The sequence below is a fragment of the Condylura cristata genome, unplaced genomic scaffold (genome assembly GCF_000260355.1).
Source record: "Condylura cristata isolate star-nosed mole 26May11 unplaced genomic scaffold, ConCri1.0 scaffold00008, whole genome shotgun sequence".
NCBI classification, from domain to species: Eukaryota; Metazoa; Chordata; class Mammalia; order Eulipotyphla; family Talpidae; genus Condylura; species Condylura cristata.
Window position 1 is genome coordinate 61,881,820 of NW_004567109.1, and position 7,102 is coordinate 61,888,921.

Below are 7,102 nucleotides of genomic sequence, written 5' to 3' on the forward strand. Positions count from 1 at the left end.
CCACCAGGGAGGGCCAGCAAAGATATTTTTAAAAGACTCAAATGAAGCTGTTAGAGATACAAACTACAATATTAAAGATTTTAACAATACACATGTGAGATTAACAAGAGATAAAACATTGCAGAAGAAAATGTTAGTAAAGCAACACCTGATGAAACAGGAAAAAAATTAAAAGAACATCAGTAAATCCATACACACCAACTCAATAACTAGATAAAATGGGTCAATTCTGCAGAAGATACAATCTACCAAAACTCACTCAAACCAAAGTAGATAATTTTAATAGGTACAGAGAACTAATGTATACCTAATTTAAGCCACCAACTAAAATATCATTCCAACTTTTGTACAAATTTGTGAGCTAATTCTAAAATACACATACACACAATTCTGAAAAAAAAGATGGTGTTAGAGGATTAATACCACCTGGTTACAAGAATTTTTAAACTACATTAATCAAGACACAAAGTAGACACATAGCTCAATATACAGAAGAGAAAATTGAGAAACAGACCCACACATATATGGATTTTTAAAAAAAGGTGCACATGTAATGGAAGATAATCTTCTCCACAAATGGTGTAGAAACAACTAGATATTCTTGTGCTAGATAAATATATCAACAAACAAACACAAGTTAAAATCCATATTTGTTAACACCTATAAAAATTTACTCAAAAATGAATCATCGCTCTAAAACTAAATCTATAAAACTGCTAGAAGAAAATATAGGTAACATATTTGTAACCCTGGGTATCATATATAGCATTTCAAAGATATTTTAGATCTAATCCTTACAAGAACAAATTGATAAACTGAACTTCATCAAAATTCAACACTTCTGCTCTTTGAAAGACACAAAGGGGAACCACAAACCGTGGTAATAGGTAAGATTTATTCAACCCCCAACTCAGAACCAAGTTTTGCTGCCTTTGGTCTCCATCCTTGTTGAGAATGCATGGAATACACTATTCTGTCCACTTTTGTATGTTTTAGACTTCCATTTAAATTGTTTTAATCATTTATTTTTTGAAGAAAAAAGCAAGTTATGTATAATGTTCATATAACAAGACAATGTTCAAGAAAGTATCCATGAACCTGGTTTCTGGTCCATGTCACCAAGAACAAGGACTCAAATAGCACCAGGAATCACCTGTCAGTTGAGAAGCTTGTGATGACACCTTTAACCATAGAAGAAATTATGGTTCCCTCATCTCAAAGGTTCAGAAGTAGGGTGACTACAGGGAAGATCTGATCTACTGCTCAACCCATAGTCTGTTCATTTCTCCTCTATGTCAACCTCATCCCAAGACTGATTTATTTGCTAACCCAAGAAGCTACATGCTTCCTAGTTTTCAACCAACAGGAAAGAGAAACTATGTCCCAGCATTCAATAAAAGTCCTTAAATCACTCTGACTAAACCAGCTATGGTACTGTTCATTTCTGGCAATTTCTGAAGCAGGGAAATTGAATGTGCTGGGCGGTCTAGCAAGGGGCCAAGGAGTTCCCTCTGGTATCAGGGACTATGAGGAGTCCGTTTCCAGAGCTACACAGAAATTAGTACCTCCGAAGGTAACCGTAACATGAGCTGAGGTGATGCATGTGAAACAGGTCCTGAACATACAAAGGACATTAGTAAGTGGTGATTTGTCAGCTCTCTTCATTCCATACTTTAAAAAATCTAGTCAAAAGGGAATCTCACTAAAAATAAGTCGTCACAGAATATTTCAAAGCTCCGCCATATGAAGAGACACCTGGAGCACCTGTCTCTCAGGTGTCAGCCACCTGCATCTCCACCTGTACCTCTACACATCAGGCAGAGCCCTTCCAACCATTTCACAAAGCTCAGATCTGCACATCCACCTCCCACCACATCCTTCCTCACCATCTAGTCATCTGTGCTGCCCACCCTGGCCAGCTGTCTCCCCTAACACCTCACCTACTCATGTCTTCATTATTTTATTTCCCCACCTTTCTCACTCAAAGTGGGGAGCAGCATTAAGTAGACAAGACAGGAGATAGGTGGAGAGAGGTGGAGAACTGGCTGGGAGTAGCCCCCCCCAACTGAGGCCATACCCTCCACCCAAAGTGCACCCTCTGCCAGGCCTCTGCAAGGCCACCCTCTGGCCTCCTGGGGCCTCTCTTTCTCCCTATCCCTCTCAAGAATCCCCACACTGAGCAACCAATACTCTCCAGCCCCCACCTCCTACACTTTCCAAGGTTGTCCTTAAAGTCAGGTCATGTTCTAGAACTCCAGTTCTGCATCGATGACTAAAAGCTCAATTCTCCTGACTGGCTAGATGCTTTAGCCAGTGGGAGGTGCAACAGGAAGACCACTCACTGTGATCATTGACCTTCTTTGAGCTCCAGGCTCATTGCTCCTGTGACCTTGGAAATATTATTCTCTGAATTGACCTACTTATTACCAACCACTCCCCAGTACTTTTAAAAACAGAACACTACCTTCTGTTTCCTCCTGGGAACAAGGGCAGCACAGTCAAGTGGGAACATGGCTTAACCCTTTTTGGCTGTCATTTTGGACAAACACCCTCAACTCTCTGAGACCTGGTTTTCTATCTATAAAATGGGCATGACCTGATAGCCACCTCATTGGTCAGTTTTGAGAAGCAAAGCAATCTTAGGATGATACACTTTGTCAAAGCTGTTGGTAGGTAGAGGGGGCTTTTTCTAATGTGGATTTTGAAACAAAAATAATGGAATAAAAAGACAATGGACATTTCTGCTTCCAGTAAGATGGAATAATAGAGCCGATTTATCCTCCTACTTGACACAACCAAAAATACCCAGGTCTAAATGAGACTGATTTTCAAGAGAGTAGATATCAGGAGGCAAGAATAACAAACCCCATGAGACAGAAAACAAAGGGGTGAACCTTACAATTGCCCTAGCTCACTGCCCAGAGAGAATCCAGGTTGCAGTGCAGGGATTAGGAAGTGAGGCTGCAGAACAACTTGTGTTGAAGAGACAAAGCTGGGAGCTGGGAGAGATGAGAGCATCTAGATTATGTGGCTGGCTCAGGCCACCAGAGTGGAGAGTGACACAGAAAGAGTGCAGGAGACAACTGGCCCGTTTAGCAAATACAAAGGAGGAACAGCTCCTGTCAGGTCTGAGAGTGGGGAAAGTGCTTGCTCTCTCTAGGCAGATCTAAAGTTTCAAGTTTTCCAGAGCTCAGGTAGTATATTCAGAGATCTGTCTTCATAATGAATAATTAACCTTACACTTTTCTCAGCTCTTGTCTCATAGTACATCCTAAATGCAAGACACAGAAAATAAGCATTTCAGATATTGTAACTGCTTTCCAAAGTAAGGCTCAAGAGTAATTTCAGAAAAATTAAAATAGCCGGAACCAACAAGGTAAATAAAGTTCACAATGTTTGCATCCAATAAGAGATTGATGGACATTGGGGGGGGGGGTGGAAAAGCTGACCCATCATGAGGACAAAACTCAGTCAAAACCAACTTAGATGGTTCACAGATGTTAGAACCATCAAGACACTAAAACAGTTGTTTTAATATGATAATATTCATTCATTATATTATAGTTTTTAAATTCTATATTTTCAAAAAATTAGAGTGATAGAAAATAAGTTTTTTATAAGTCCCCAATTTTTAGAGCTGAAAATGATAATGTCTGAGATGAAAAATTTACTGGATGATGGGATTAACAGCTGCAGATTAGTCATTGCAGAAGCAAGTATTTGTAAGTTTAAAGACAGTGATAGAAACAATCTAAAATGAAACACACAAAAAATAATTTTAAACAATCACAAGGGTGTCAGTAAACTATGTAACAACTGAAAGTGGCCTAATATATTTGCAACTGGAGTTCCTGAAGAAGAGGGGGTAGACAGAAAAATATTTGAAGAAACTGCATCCAATTATCCAAATTTGATGAAAACTATAAACCCACAGATTCAAAAATCACAAAAAATTCCAAGAGCAAGAAACTACAACAGACTAGATCATATTGAAACTGCTCAAAACCAGTAAGCAAGAGAAAATGTGAAAATGGTGGGGGCAGGGGCAGAAAGTTGGCTACATATGGGAGAACAAAGACAAGTTCAACAGGAATTTCTCATCAGAAACATACAAGCAAGAAGACAAACAATGGAGCAATATATTTAAAGTTCTAACAGAAAAACTATAAACCTAGAGATATGCTAGGCTATGGTACAGAATCAGCAATATTATTAACATATGAATTCTCCCTACAGTGATTCATATGCTCAGTACAATCCAAATCAAAATAGCAGGACGATTTTAGTACAAATTGGCAAACCCATTATAAAACGCATATGGAAATTCACACGCATGTGCACATGCCTAAAAAAGGACAAACTGGAGAACTAACACCACATGATTTCAAGAATTATAACACTAGGTTCATCAAGACTGTGGTACTGGCATCAGAGATCAGTGGAACAAAAGACAATACCAAGAGTGGATCTATTTAGAGAGGTTTTTTTTGTTTTGCTTTGCTTTTTACAAAGGTGCAAATGAAATGCAGTTTAGAAGAAAAGAGCCTTCTAAACAAATGATGCAGGAATAATTAGATATCCATATGCAAAAAAAAAAAAAAAGACACCCTTGCACCTATATTTCTCACCATCTATAAAAGTTAACTCATGAATCTAAATATAAAGCCTGAAAGTACTGAACTTCTAGGAGAAAACAAAGGAAAAAATCCTTGTACCTTAGATCTGACACCAAAAATGTGATCCATGAGAGAACAAATGGAGCAAATGGGCTTCATCAAAAGTAAACACTCTGCTCTCTGAAAGATGCTTTTAAGAAAATTTTTAAAAAAACAGCCACTTAGAGAGAATATATTTGTGAAACATATATTTGATAGAGGACACATCAAGAATAAAGACCTCTAAAAACTCAATGAAAGAAAACAAACAATCAAATTTTTATATGGGCAAAACATTTGAATGAATACTTCACTAAAAAAAAAAAAAAGACGGCAAATAAGCACATGAAGAGATGCGCTTCACCATGAGTCATTAGAGAAATGTTAATTAAAACCACAATGAGATGCCATTACATCCATTAGAATGACTTAAATTTAAAAGCGTGACTATAACAAGCATTGGTGGAGGTGGGAAGAAATTAGAAAGCTAGTGCTGGTGAAGCTAAATACACAGATGCCATATGATTCAACCATTCACTCATAGGTGTTTACTCAAGAGAAAAGGACATATATGTCCATATAAAGACTTGTATACAAATATTATAAGCAGCTTTGCTTATTATAATAGCCATGAAGTAATGCAATGGCCACAACAGGAGAGTGGATAAACAAATTGTAGTCTATCCATTAAAAGAAATGTCACTTAGCAACAATTAGGAATGAACTATTAATAAAGGTAATACTATGGATGAAATTAAAGTAATTATACTTATTGAATGAAGCGGGCAAAAGAATACATGCTGCATGACTCTATATAAAACTCTTAAAAAAAACAGTCTAATGAACAGAGACACAAAGCAGATCAGCGGTTACTGGTTGGTGGGATTGGGAGGAGAGTGGAGAAGAGAGGTAACAAAGACATGAAATGTTTATGGGTGATGAGTATATTCGCTACCCTGGAAGACATAGTTTTTTAAATCTCCTACGTCCCTGCTTTTTAGAGAAACTTTAGAGCTGAAAACTACAATATCTGAGATGAAAAAAGATTAGACTGCAGATTAGTCAATGCAGAAGCAATTAATTATTAGTGAATTTAAAGACTTAGTAATATAGGGGCCTCCTTGGTGGCGCAGGTGTTAAAGTCTCAGCATTATCAAGCTATCACCAGCCACTGCAGCATGAGTTTACCCATGCTACCCCAGGAGAGCAGACCTCTCCTGTCTTGCCTACTGCTCCCCGCAGCAATGTATTTCAGTGCATCTGCCTGTTCTGCTCCCCACTCTGTCTCTGGTGAAGCCTCTCACCCCCCACACCTCTGACCTACAGCCCATCTCTTGTGCGCATTAATAAATAAAATAAATATTAATAAAAAAAGACATTGCAAACTATCCAAAATGAAACTACACAAAACAAAAGTAATTTCAAATAAGTGTAAGTAAACCATGGAACAACTAACGGTGTCTTAATAATATGTGCAACTAGAGTCTGTAGTGAAGGTTTCACAGTGTAATATCTATCCCAAAATTAATCAGACTATAGACGTTAGATTGTATAGTTTATTGCATGTTAATACGTACATTAAAATAAGCTTAAGAAAAAGGAGATAAGCATGTATAAAGGAAACCCCACTATATCTAGTACAGTTAACTTTAGCTCTTCTTTAACTTTAATTTTGAAATAATACATGAAAGTTGCAAAGACAGAACAGATAGTTTCCAAACACCCATCGCCCAGCTCCTCCTAATGTTACTATGTCTATAACATGGTACAGTGATGGTTTTCAGTGTCCCTCCTCCGGCTTCTCCCTCTCTGGGGCAGCTACTGCAGTCTAGCAGACCCATCCTGTCCAGTAGAGAGATCTTGGCCCAGTCTCTGTTCCAGCCTATGTCTACTACTAGGTGTGCAAGCTACACTCCACACTCTGATGGCTCTTCCATGTCCACCCCCAGCCCCAACCCTTATCCAGATCCTTAGTGCTGCACTTTAACCCGCTGCCCCACCAGGGAAGGCCTCATCCAGATCCTACAGCTAACTGCATCCTACATCTCCCTCCAGCTATCTCAGAATTCTCAAGCGCAGCATGTCTAACACTAAATGCATTACACTCCCTGTCTCCCTGCCCCCCAAAATCAACTTCCTCCTGTGGTCTTGAACTCAGCAAATGGCATTGTCACCTGTCACCAATTCACACAACTCTGTCTTCTCTGACTCTTCCCTCTCCCTCAGGGTCCACATATGGTAAGCTGCCTTTCAAGTTCTGTTACTTTCTTCCACATCTCAAACGGCAGGGCACAGGTCCTGTCTCTGCTGTCAACACTTGGATACAGGCCATCTGTGATGCCGACTCCTAGAGCTGTTAGAATCAGCTTTAAACACTCCTGGACTCACCCTCTCTGATCCTGCTGCCTAGTGTGATCTTGCAAGAGGCTCATTGACCTAAGTCATTT